Source organism: Euprymna scolopes, chromosome 46 (assembly GCF_053919585.1).
Source record: "Euprymna scolopes isolate OS-2025 chromosome 46, ASM5391958v1, whole genome shotgun sequence".
NCBI lineage: Eukaryota > Metazoa > Mollusca > Cephalopoda > Sepiida > Sepiolidae > Euprymna > Euprymna scolopes.
This window is the reverse complement of record NC_136527.1, coordinates 23589001-23601487: the sequence shown is the minus strand read 5'-3', so window position 1 is coordinate 23601487 and position 12487 is coordinate 23589001.

The window sequence follows — 12487 nt, the reverse complement described above, 5'->3', positions numbered from 1 at the left end:
CTAAATTCTTTCATAGAAATTATCTAAAGTTGAAACTTATCACATTATTAGACACTCAATTCAATATACTTTTTGTGGATGAAATAAGACATGGGAGACAAACCACATTCTTGTGAAGTATGTGGTTCTTCTTTTGCACAGAACTTACATTTGTTGGATCATATAAAAACACATACGGGAGAAAAACCATATTCTTGTGAAGTATGTGGTTATTCATTTGCACAGAAGTCAACTTTGTTGAGTCATATGAAAACACATACGGGAGAGAAACCACATTCTTGTGAACTATGTGGTTCTTCTTTTGCACAGAAGTCAAATTTGTTGAGTCACATGAAAACACATACGGGAGAGAAACCACATTCTTGTGAAGTATGTGGTTCTTCTTTTGCACGGAAGTCAAATATGTTGAATCATATGAAAACACATATGGGAGAGAAACCACATTGTTGTAAAGTATGTGGTTCTTCTTTCGACTCGAAGTTAACTTTGTTAAATCATATAAAAGCACATCTGTGCGAGACACCACATTCCTGTAAAGTATGTGGTTCTTCTTTTGCATATAAATCAAGTTTGTTGTATCATATGAAAACACACACGGGAGAGAAACCACATTCTTGTGAAGTATGTGGTTCTTCTTTTGTATTGGAATCACATTTGTTGAGACATATACAAAGACATACAGGAGAGAAACCACATTCTTGTGAAGTATGTGGTTCTTCTTTTGCACAGAAGTCAACTTTGCTGGATCATATAGCAACACATACGGGAGAGAAACCACATTCTTGTGAAATATGTGGTTCCTCTTTTGTACGGAAATCACATTTGTTGAATCATATTAAAACACATACAGGAGACAAACCACATTCTTGTAAAGTATGTGGTGCTTCTTTTGCACAGAAGTCAACTTTGCTGGATCATATAGCCACACATACGGGAGAGAAACCACATTCTTGTGAAGTATGTGGTTCTTCTTTTGTACGAAAATCACATTTGTTAAGACATATGCAAACACATACAGGAATGAAACCACATTCTTGTGAAGTATGTGGTTCTTCTTTTACCCTAAAGTCTACTTTGCTGAATCATATAGCAATACATATGTCAGAGAAACCACATTCTTGTGAAATATGTGGTTCTTCTTTTGTTTGGAAGTCACATTTGTTGGGTCATATGCAAACACATACAGGAGAAAAACCACATTCTTGTGAAGTATGTGGTTCTTCTTTTAGACAGAAGTCACATTTGCTGGATCATATGACAATACATACAGGAGACAAACCACATTCTTGTGAAGTATGTGGTTCTTCTTTTGCACAGAAATCAAATTTGTTGCGTCATATGAAAACCCATACGGGAGACAAACCACATTCATGTGAAGTATGTGGTTTTTCTTTTGCATGGAAGTCACATTTGTTGGGTCATATGACAACTCATACTTCAGGAACAAACTAAGCCAAATAAAACAATTTCTTTAGGATTCCTCAGTACAGAGTCGTCCTAAGGTCATCATTAGAAAACTTTGACGGTGAATGCTCTGACGAACTGCAAACATTTTTGTCCCCTCGACGTAAATAACCCTGACAACCCTGACACGCAGCTAAATCCCACCCCTACACAGTAGAGATCCCTAGATCTAATAGAGCTTTCTACTCCAGTAGTTTCTTCCCCAGGACAACTAGACTTTAAAATTCCTTCTGGCTCCCTGCTTCCCCAACTGTACTGACAAGTTCAAGTGTAACGGAAACCGACAGCTTGTTGCCCAACTCCCTACATAATACCTCTGATGCCTTTGTCCTTGATAGTAGCCCCCTACAACAAAATGGCAATGGACCTTGTTTGGGGTGAAAATGTAATTTAAAAAAAAACATTATTAGGCTCAACGAAACCAAGCCTCACATGTCAGAACCGGTCATAACAATTAAACTGGCACAATTATCCAACCGCAAAGCACCTGGCATCGACAATGTCCAATACTTTTGGCTGAAAAAAATTACTGCACTCTATCACCACTACATTGATTGCTTCAGCAGGATGCTAAAAGGTGAAGAAGCAACACCCTGTCTGACAGAGGGGGACAATAGCCTCATACCCAAGACCAAGGAAACACAATACCCAAAGAAATACAGGCCAATATGCTGTCTAACAGCTACTTACAAGCTTTTCACTGCTCTGGTAGCCGACTATATATATGACCAACTATTTTCTGTGACCCACCTTGAAAAAGAGCAGATAGGGTGCAGAATAAAACGCCTTGGTACCAAAGACCAGCTATTGATCAACAAGACCATGTTAGAAGACTGTAGCAAGAGGCAAAGAAACCTGAGCATAGCATGGATCGATTACCAGACGGCATTTGACAGTGTGCCACACTCATGGTTACTTCGGTGCCTTGAATTATACACTATCAACCTGATAATTAGACAAACAATGACTGCTCACCTTCAGATGTGGAAAACCACATTATCTTTAAATAACAATCAAAGAAAGACTATCATCCCTGAAGTAAAAATCAAGAAGGGAATATTTCAAGGTGACAGCTGATCTCCCTTACTTTTCCTTATGGCAATAGAGCCACTCAGTAAGTATCTGAATAACAATCCAAGTGCCTACAATTTGAGTCAGGTATGCCATCGAGATGCAAGCAAGAAAGTAAAGTATCTGCTCTTCATGGATGACCTTAAGCCGTATGCTAGCTCTGACACCGATCTGTACCAGCTTCTGCAGGTAGTACACACATAACATTCTCCAATGACACCGGAAAGGAGTTTGGCCTGGTTAAATGTGCCAAGTGTACACTCAGAACTGGGAAGAAGATCAACACAGAAAATATGCAGCTTAATGAAGACATTTACATCAGGGATCTTGCCTTATAAATACCTTGGTATTGAGGAAAACGAGAACATACAGCATGCCAAAATGAGAGAGAAGTTTAGTAAAGAATGTGTACGCCGTGTGTGGAAAATATGCAAAACACAGCTTACAAATAAAAAATAAAATTAGTGTCATCAGTAATTGCTATGTCAGTAATAACATACAGCTTTGGTATCATTAACTGGACACAAAAATACATCAACCGGCTAGATGTAAAGACACAGAAGCTACTAACATTTCATAAAATAATATATAGAAATGAGTGTCTACTAAATGTAGTTATTAATATTTGAAATTAAACATAAAAATTAAAATAGCAGCCACTTATCTCTAACACGCTTCGTCTCCAGAGTGCAAACTGATTGAAGAGAATTTTTGCTTTTACAATATCAGCGTTCCAAAAGACTTTTAATTTTTTTTTTAAATTAACCGTTAAAACAAATGCGTGATCGCTTTCTGAATTTTTGCTAGTGACGTTTAAAGAAATTGCGATATATAAGAACAGCGTGGGGGTCTAAAATTCAACTAGTGCCGTTATAATACATTCAACATAAAATGAAAAAACAGGAATGGAGGGGGTCTGAAAAGAAAATATAATACCTCGAACATGCTTCGTCTAAGTGGCTGCTATTTTAATTTTTATGTTTAATTTCAAATATTAATAACTACAGACGTCCATGAAATTCTTTCCCATGCACTTTGCAATACTTTGCATCATCTGATGTTTATCTGCACAAGTCAGAAACTTTTTTTGGAAAGAAAAGCGTTTTCCAAATAATCTTGATTCCTGAATTTCTGCATCTTCTAAAAAAATTGTCTTCAGAGATGCATTAAACGATGCTGGAAATATGTAACTCTGTGAGGTTCTTATCTAGAAAAAAACTAATAACTTTGCTAATTGTCGTTGTTCTACTTATATGAGAAATTAGAGCAGGGCATTACAACATCAACAAAACCGGCCATGTCACAACATTTGGTATTAAATCATTTCTTAACTTCATTCATTTGTTAAAGGAGTGAAAAAATAAATAAAATTAACAAAATATTGTTAAAGAAGTAAAAACGAAATAAAGTTAAAATGTTAGTCATTTCCATTAATTTTACTTTGGATTAAATAGTTTTAATCTGCATTTTTTTATTTTTTCATGTAATTTGGCATTAAAATTGTGTTTCATTTTTCTAATTACAATTTCTAGATTAGTTGAGGAAGAATGCATTGTGACGTGCATATTTATTATAAAGGAAATAAATTAAACATTAATGCATATTACAGTCACTAGTTAGTAAGTGCTAATTAAAAGATAAACATAATTTTTTAAATGAAAAATTGAGGAAAACAATTTTATAACAAAAACTGCTTATATCGACAATTTTCTAAGGATATAATAGTTATTTTCAATCAGTAATGTTTCTTTATTAAAAATCATGGCACAGAAAGCAGGCTCTCATTAATGTGTTAGAATATGTGTGTGAGATAAAGGCATGTATGTGAGTTATTGAAGATTCTTTTTCGCCTCTTTGCTACCTCCGGCCAACTGCAGAGAGGAGGTTGTTGTTTGGCACGTGTTCTTGGGTATTTTGGCTAAGCAAGCTTGAGAAATTTGCAGAAATCTAATTGTGTTACTCAGGGTACTAGATATATAGGCTTGGTTAATTTAACTTAATGTTCAAGAAAAGCTCGTACACAGTCAATAAAGATTTGTTGGTTTTAAAGGTTTTATTTAAATTGTTCGGGGGAGGAGAGACCAATATCTAATTACCTAATTATTTCTTAATCAGTTTTTCTAAGTCAGTCTTAAGGAAAGCAACTGAGACACGTAGACATCTTACTTGTCTCGCTTCATGATTCAGGCTTCTTGGAAATTCTCTTCTATCTTCAAACACGTGAGATACTTTTTTGCCATATCATGTGACAATTTCATTTCTTATGCGTTCATCTAGGGAACGAAACTTTAAATCACACCATCCGCAGCACTAGGTGTATCATAATTTGGGGAGAAGTCGCCATTGCTAACAATTGATTAAAATAGACACTACACGTCATCAAGCTTATAACAATATGAAAATGTAATTTCAAACCCTAATTTTTATTTCAATAAAATGAGCAAAGACAACATTTTAAAACCATAAAAGGTTTAATCGAGAAATATACAATATTTGTTGTTTTTATCGTTTTTCTGTAAAAAAGATTTCACGAAAATCAACAAATTTAACTTTACGGAAAAGTAATAGAAATATATAACTGCCAAAAAGTCACCTGTTCAAAATTGCTAAGCTATGGCTGCCTCTAATCTAAGAATTTGTCCATATTTATATTTTATATTCCATGCATTTTTTTTAAATAAAAGGATTTTTAAACAGATATTCGCAGAACCCGGTTTTTCGAAATGTGTAATCCGCCATTTCGCAAAACCAGAAGTTCGATGTGTCATATACAGAAGCATCGAAGTGAAATAAATATTTATATCAAAAACGTAAAAACACATTCGTAATCTCGATAGTAACTATATGAATAAACAAACATTTAATGTAAAAATAACGAGCAAAACACGTTTTTTTTATTATAAGCATATTTTATTCAGTTTTGTATAAAATAAATGAAATGCCATTTTCCTATTTTTCAATGTAACTAAGGTTTTACTCAAATTAATTTTTTATAAATTCTTCAAAGATGTGAGAAATTAAGCAAAAAGACAAAGAAATTAAATTTACATTAATTGAAATGAGAAAAAACAGAAATTGATTTTTTTTAATTTAGGGGGAAAATGAAGTTTGAAAATGCCTTTAACACAAGATAATAATTTAAATTTTCCAGGATACATTTTGAATTTGGAATAAATGTTTTAAATAATTTTTTTAAACAAGAAAATAAGAAAATCTAAATTTTCTTGGAAATATTTAAAGTCCAGGATAGAAAATTTTCAATATTTTCTTAATAAGAAAATACAAATTTTCCAGCGCACATTTTGAATTCGGAATAAAAGTGTACCTATTTACAATGCCTCCCCTCGGGACAGAGGTAAACAGTCGTAGGGTCGTTTTTTAACGTGGAGAAAAGGTACTAAATTAAAAATGGTCTCAGTCGTGAAGGATTTCTCCTCCACTTAAAAAGAACATTTTGATTTTGACCAAAAGGCCAAAGTGTAAATAATTTTTTGGAAACAAGAAAATAAGAAAATCTAAATTTTGTTGGACAGATTTAAATTCCAGGATAAAATGTTTTCAATAATTTTTTTAAACAAAATAATTTAACTTTTGCAGCAGACATTGTAAATTCGGAATAAAAGGTTTTAAATGATTTTTTACACAAGGAAATAAGAAAATCTAGATTTTCCAGGATAAAAAGTTTTTAATATTTTTTTTAACAAGAAACTAAAAATTTTCCAGCAGACATTTTGCATTTTGAATAAAAGGTTTGGATTAAAAAAATTTAAACAAGAAAATAAAAAATCTAAATTTTATTGGACAAATTTAAAAACCAGAATAGAAAGTTTTCCATAATTATTTTAAACAATAAACTAAATGAAATTTTCCAGCAGACAGGTTGAATTCGGATTAAAAGGTTCTAAATAATGTTTTTTACACAATGAAATAAGGAAATCTAAATTTTCTTGGAAATATTTACATTCCAGGATGAAAACATTTCAATATTTTTTTGTAACAAAATAATTTAACTTTTGCAGCAGACATTGTAAATTCGGAATAAAACGTTTAAAATAAAAAAAATACGCAATGAAATAAGAAAATTTAGATTTTCTTATTTCATTGGGTAATTTAAAGGATTAAAAGTTTTCAGTATATATTTTTGTAACAAGAAATTAAATAAAATTTTCCAGCAGACATTTTGCATTCAGAACAAGTTTTTAATTACACTTTTTTGAAACAACAAAATAAGAAAATGTAAATTTTCTTGGACAGATTTAAAATCCTCGAGAAAAAGTTTTCAGTATGTTTTATTTGTAAAAAGAAATTAATTAAAAATTTCTAATACTGATTTTAAATTCTGGATGAAATTATAATTTAAAACAAAGAAAATAAGTAAAATAAACATTTACAGTTATATATTAGAATTAAACAATGGAAAAAAGCAATTATTTTTAATTTTACTAAGGCTAAGATTTTTTACTAAAACTAGATTTATTTTGTAATTATGCAAAAAAATATGGCAAGGATGTAAAAAAAATTAGATAAAAATTAATTCGTTATAGTCTGCTGCTAATTCATATTTAGTTAATACAACTTTTTCAATTACTTCATCTTCCTTATATTCTACAGTATACTTGTTATTTTCAAAACTAATTACTAGACCGTTGAATTGTTGATCTACATTATTATCTTCCCAGATATGTAAAATACTCCTACCTATGATACTGCCTTACAAAATATCCCTAATTTCTACATGATCTGGGAACTTCTCTATCAATAGGTTATTTGGAAGAGATCGAGGATTTCTGTCTAGTTTTTTTAATTCTAATTCTAATTGTTTTCTATGTTTATCTGAAATTCTTTTCCTAACAGATTTATTTATTGTTTTCTTATATTGAGTATTTATTTTATGGTCTTCTGTGCTCTGTTTAATTGCTAAACTTATTAACCTATCCAAACATTCTACATCTACGTTTTCACCATGGAGAACATCTAAAACCTTATTTCTATTTGCTTTGATGATATTGCTTATTGTAAACGTATCTAAAGTAGATGAGGACTGTTTCCTACCACTATACTCACCAAAGACATTTTCTGCTTCTACTTTTTCACCATGGAGAACATGTAGTACTTACCAGCAAAACAAACGCCCACGTGTTTGTGCCTTGTATAGGCATGTGCGACAACAAAACTTGGGTTTTTATAAGCGGAAGTCTCGAGGTTGTCAGGAATGCGCAAGAGAAGGGATTGAGATAGTGGTATAAAAGGCAGGTCGAGTGAGAAGGTTGTTGTTGTTGTCATTGGACGTTACAGTGACGCGTGGGTTAGCAGGTGATTAAGAGGCTGTTTTTTGTGTGTGTCAAGTCGCGCACCTCGGTGAAGGTGAAGGTCATAGAACATCTAAAACCTTTTTTCTATTTGCTTTGATGAGATTGCTTATTGTAAACGTATCTATTTCCTAGCACTATACTCATCAAAGACACTGCTTCTATAGAGTGTAACCTAGCTTAGGCCAGAGCATCCGTTCTTAATTCATCTGATAGCTTCGAAAGACTTTTTCATCATCGACGTAAACAAGTCACAATATTGGGAAGGAGGACGCCTCATCAATTTACCTGTCCTCATCTAAGTCAATTGGATTCCCCAAAAAATCAAAAGTAATTTCCAACACTTTTATGGGATCTTCAACTTATCAACTACACCTTCCACTATCCGGATCCCATCTGTGACTGTATACTGATCTTTCAGGGATGTGTAAAAATATATATATGTTTTCATCCAAGGACATGAAAGAAGCTTACCTAAAACACCTAAAACACCTAAAACCTGTAACTCTTAATATGCTACTTCATTCCCAAAGGCAGCTTCTAAATCTTTGCACAAAGATTTAGTATTCCTACAAGTCCGTAAATGTAATAAAAATTCTTCTCTGTGTGAAGTAAACTAAATCTAATTGAAAAATTATAATTATTCTATTATTATTATTATATATATAAACTACTTTAGTTGTAAATTTACTTCCTAAGAAATTCTTAAACGCTTTAATTAAACCTAAAGTTTTATTATATCTAAGAGAAGACATTTTCATAATTATCTAATGCCCTATACAATCCTTGCCACTAAGGACTAACTCACTAACACTAGCATCCTCAAAATGCTTCAATTGTATTGGATTGTGTAGTGGACTTTCAGTCAGCGTTCAAGTTGTGGATAACTTGACAAAGACTAAAGCTACCTCTCATGAAAGAGGATAACTATTTATGGCACAATGGGAGATTCCATTGTGCACACATGGGCCAGTCTATTCTTTGAATTGTGATTGGCTGAATCACCTGATTGGATATGCTTGTACATAAATACAAGCCCTCAGTCCAGCTCAATCTGGTGTCTGTCTTGTGCATAAGCTGGACCCTTGGTAAGTGCTGCTGCTATTATTATTATTATTATTATTATTATTATTGTTGTTGTTATGTGTTATTGACTACTACAGTTCTTTTGATTATTCTACAAATTGCAGACATACCTCATTTGAAATTGCTTCCAAAGGATGTATGTTGCAATTGAGTTCTATTAATTGCTTTTCCCATTGTAATTCCAATATTTCTACAGTACGGTGATTGACAGCAGCTCTGTCTGCCAAACACGAGCCAATTATTTCAATTATTTTTAATACTGACTGCAGGTTCATCAAAGATTTTAGAGAGTATCTGAGCCAATTTACTAATGCAGTCATTGATGTGATTTGCATAGTCCTTTGCATAACAACCAGGTACACTCTGTACGGCTATGACATAGGTTGACTCAGGCATTGTAATCATAACATTATTAATATGTACGCCATCCTTAGTGGTGGCGTCAAAAATCAAAGTACACGCAGCAGAGTTAAGGATTTTATCCACAGTCATAAAACCTAACTCTGCTGGCACCTTAAATACTATAGATGCTGAATACATTTTACATTTTTCATTTAAAAATTTACAAATTGAATTTACCAAATGTGGACAAATTTTTGTTGCTAGATTATGCATCTTGCATATATAAAAAATAATTCTCGAAAGATATGTAAATGTTTTTTTGGCAGCTGTTTTTTTAATTTGTCTGCGATGATGCATCACATGTGTTTTTTGTTGTGCTGGTGGTGTTGGTGCTTAGGTTACTGGTAGTGGTGGTGCTGTAGCAGTGTCAGAAATTTCGTGAAAATAGTGAATAATTCCACCCCATCTTTCCAAACTTATAACTCCTCGAAAAATGTAATTCAAGCCCTAATTTTTTTTTCAATTAAAGGAGCAAGGACCACGTTTTTATTAAAAAAAAACAAAAAAACAATGTGTTTAAAAAAAAAAAAAAAAGGTTTTAAACTTCGGACTTTACAGGTAAATTTCTAAAAAAGCGATTTTTTTTGTTTTAAATTTGAATATATTATTTATTGACCTTTTCTCTTCAATTTGTGATATATAAAACTCCCCGACATAAATTAATTATTTACTTTTTAATAGACATTTCAAAATGAGAGGCGTGAATTATTCGACCCCCTGTCTTTCCAAGCTTATAACTCCTCGAAAAATGTAATTCAAGCCCTAATTTTTTTCAATTAAAGGAGCAAGGACCAAGGTTTCATTAAAAAAAAAAAGACAAAAAAAAACAATGTGTTCTCATAAAATAAGGTTTTAAACTTCGGACTTTACAGGTAAATTTCTAAAAAAGCGATTTTTTTTTGTTTTAAATTTGAATATATTATTTATTGACCTTTTCTCTTCAATTTGTGATATATAAAACTCCCCGACATAAATTAATTATTTACTGGGTGACACTTGGGGGGGCGTGAATTAAAAAAAAACGTTTGTCTAAAATATTATATTCGGTTTATTGGAAAGAACATAAAATTTCACATTGACCCTGAAAATATCGTAAAAATAGAATCAATAGAAAAATTTTGATAGATTTTTAAAGTTTAAAAATTGAAAAATGAGTTCGGAAAATTCATTACTGTTTAAAAAAAATATTTCTATTACTTTTAAAACAACTGTAATAGTTTATTTTGGAAGTATAATCCATAAAGAAAATAAATAACCCACTTTTAACAGAGAAATTATGAGATTTTTATATTGTATTCGCAGTTTCGTGTTAGGGGTGTCAAAAATTCCTACAAAAATTCTGATACTGCTAGTGGTGCTGATGCTTAAGTTACTGGTACTGGTGGTGGTGGTGGTGGTGGTGGTGGTGGTGGTGGTGGTGCTGCTGCTGCTGCTGCTGCTGCTGCTGGAGGAAGAGGACGTGTGGTGAAACAGTTTATGCACAGGTTTCTTGCATAAAGTAATGAACTCTCCAGACTTTGAATGGAAGAAACATTTCCTGTAGTTCTTCAAGTTTTTATCAGTATTGGAGACATTAGAAAATGAAACTACAGGAAAACCATTTGCTACATTTTTTTCAGTTGCTCACTCTGATATCTTCCAAAATGGCTTATGTTGAACTAACATATAAAATATGTGGCCAGTCCAAACTGGCTCATTGCCTTCAACCTTTTTAAAATTCTTTATAATGGAGGCCAAAAGTGTAGGATTTTTTAGGCTGAAAATAATAGAAAATAATTCTTTTCTAACTTGGGACCTAATTTTTCAGATTGGATAAAATTTATGAAAATCGAAACAATTTCAATAAACCCCAAAAGCAAATGCTACAAACAAATTATATTAAAATTATTACATTTTAGGATGTGTATTACTGTACACACAGATTCGAAGAAGTTGTCAAAACAAATATATAACAAATAAATGTTATTAAAGGAAAGATAAATTACTATTCTACCTAACTGGATCATTTTCTATTGTTTATGATTAATGGAATATGTTCATTCAGAACGATGTATTGGAAAATTAAAAATGGCGTCTGACTCTGTCTTTGACACGGGAAGTTTGGGAAAAGGAGTTAAAAATAAAAAAAACTAGATGAAATACTGCTAGAAACTCGCTCAATATATGTTACCGTGACATAGGCTGACATATATTCGGTGCTTTTTAATAGTATTTTGTCTAGTTTTTTTTATTTATAACACCTTTTCCCAAACTTACCATGTTAAAGAGAGATTCGAACGCCATTTTAAATTGTCCAATACACCGATAAACACGGTATGTTTTTCGAGCTGAATAAACACGTTACATTGAATAAAAACACAAAAATCTATTTAGTTTGGTATAAAAGTAACTTATCTTACCTTTGATAACATTTATTTATTATATATATTTTTACAACTTTTTCGAGTCTATGTGTACAGAAATACAAATCGTAAATTTTACATCGGAAAACACTGTTTTTCGAGCTGAATAAACATGTTACATTACGAAAAACACTAGAAAATTATCCAGTTAGGTAGAAAAGTAACTTATGTTGTCTTTGATAACATTTATTTGCTATATATTTGTTTTGTTTTTGGACAACTTCTTTGAATCTATGTGTACAATAATACAAACAAATATCGTCAAAACTGGAGACGTAATTTTATTTCAGTTTCGGCGATAAAGTGTAGAATTACCTTAAAATTAATACTTTTTCTTTTTACTCAAATAAAGTTTCAAATATCAAAATAAAATTAAAGTACAACTTTATCATAAGTTATAGAAAGTAAAAATCACATATGATAAAAAACAATTAACTCACTATTTTCAGGACAAGTTCAAGAAGTCCAAAAGGATTAAATATAAAAAAAGGAAATAGTTGTGTCGACGTGACAAGAGTAAAATTATATTAAATGAAAATACTGATATATAAAACTTGTAATAGGTGCATGAAAAGCAAAGGATCTTATTCCAACGACAGACGTTTGCGCATACATGCGTTTGCAACTCTCCAAAAAAACTTTAATCAGCTTCGGTTATCTCTCTTTGTATATATGCTATCCAGCTATTTTTGCAATATTTCATTTTCACTCAAACTGACCAGAATGCTGCCGTCGTAGGTGTGTCAGAAGTTT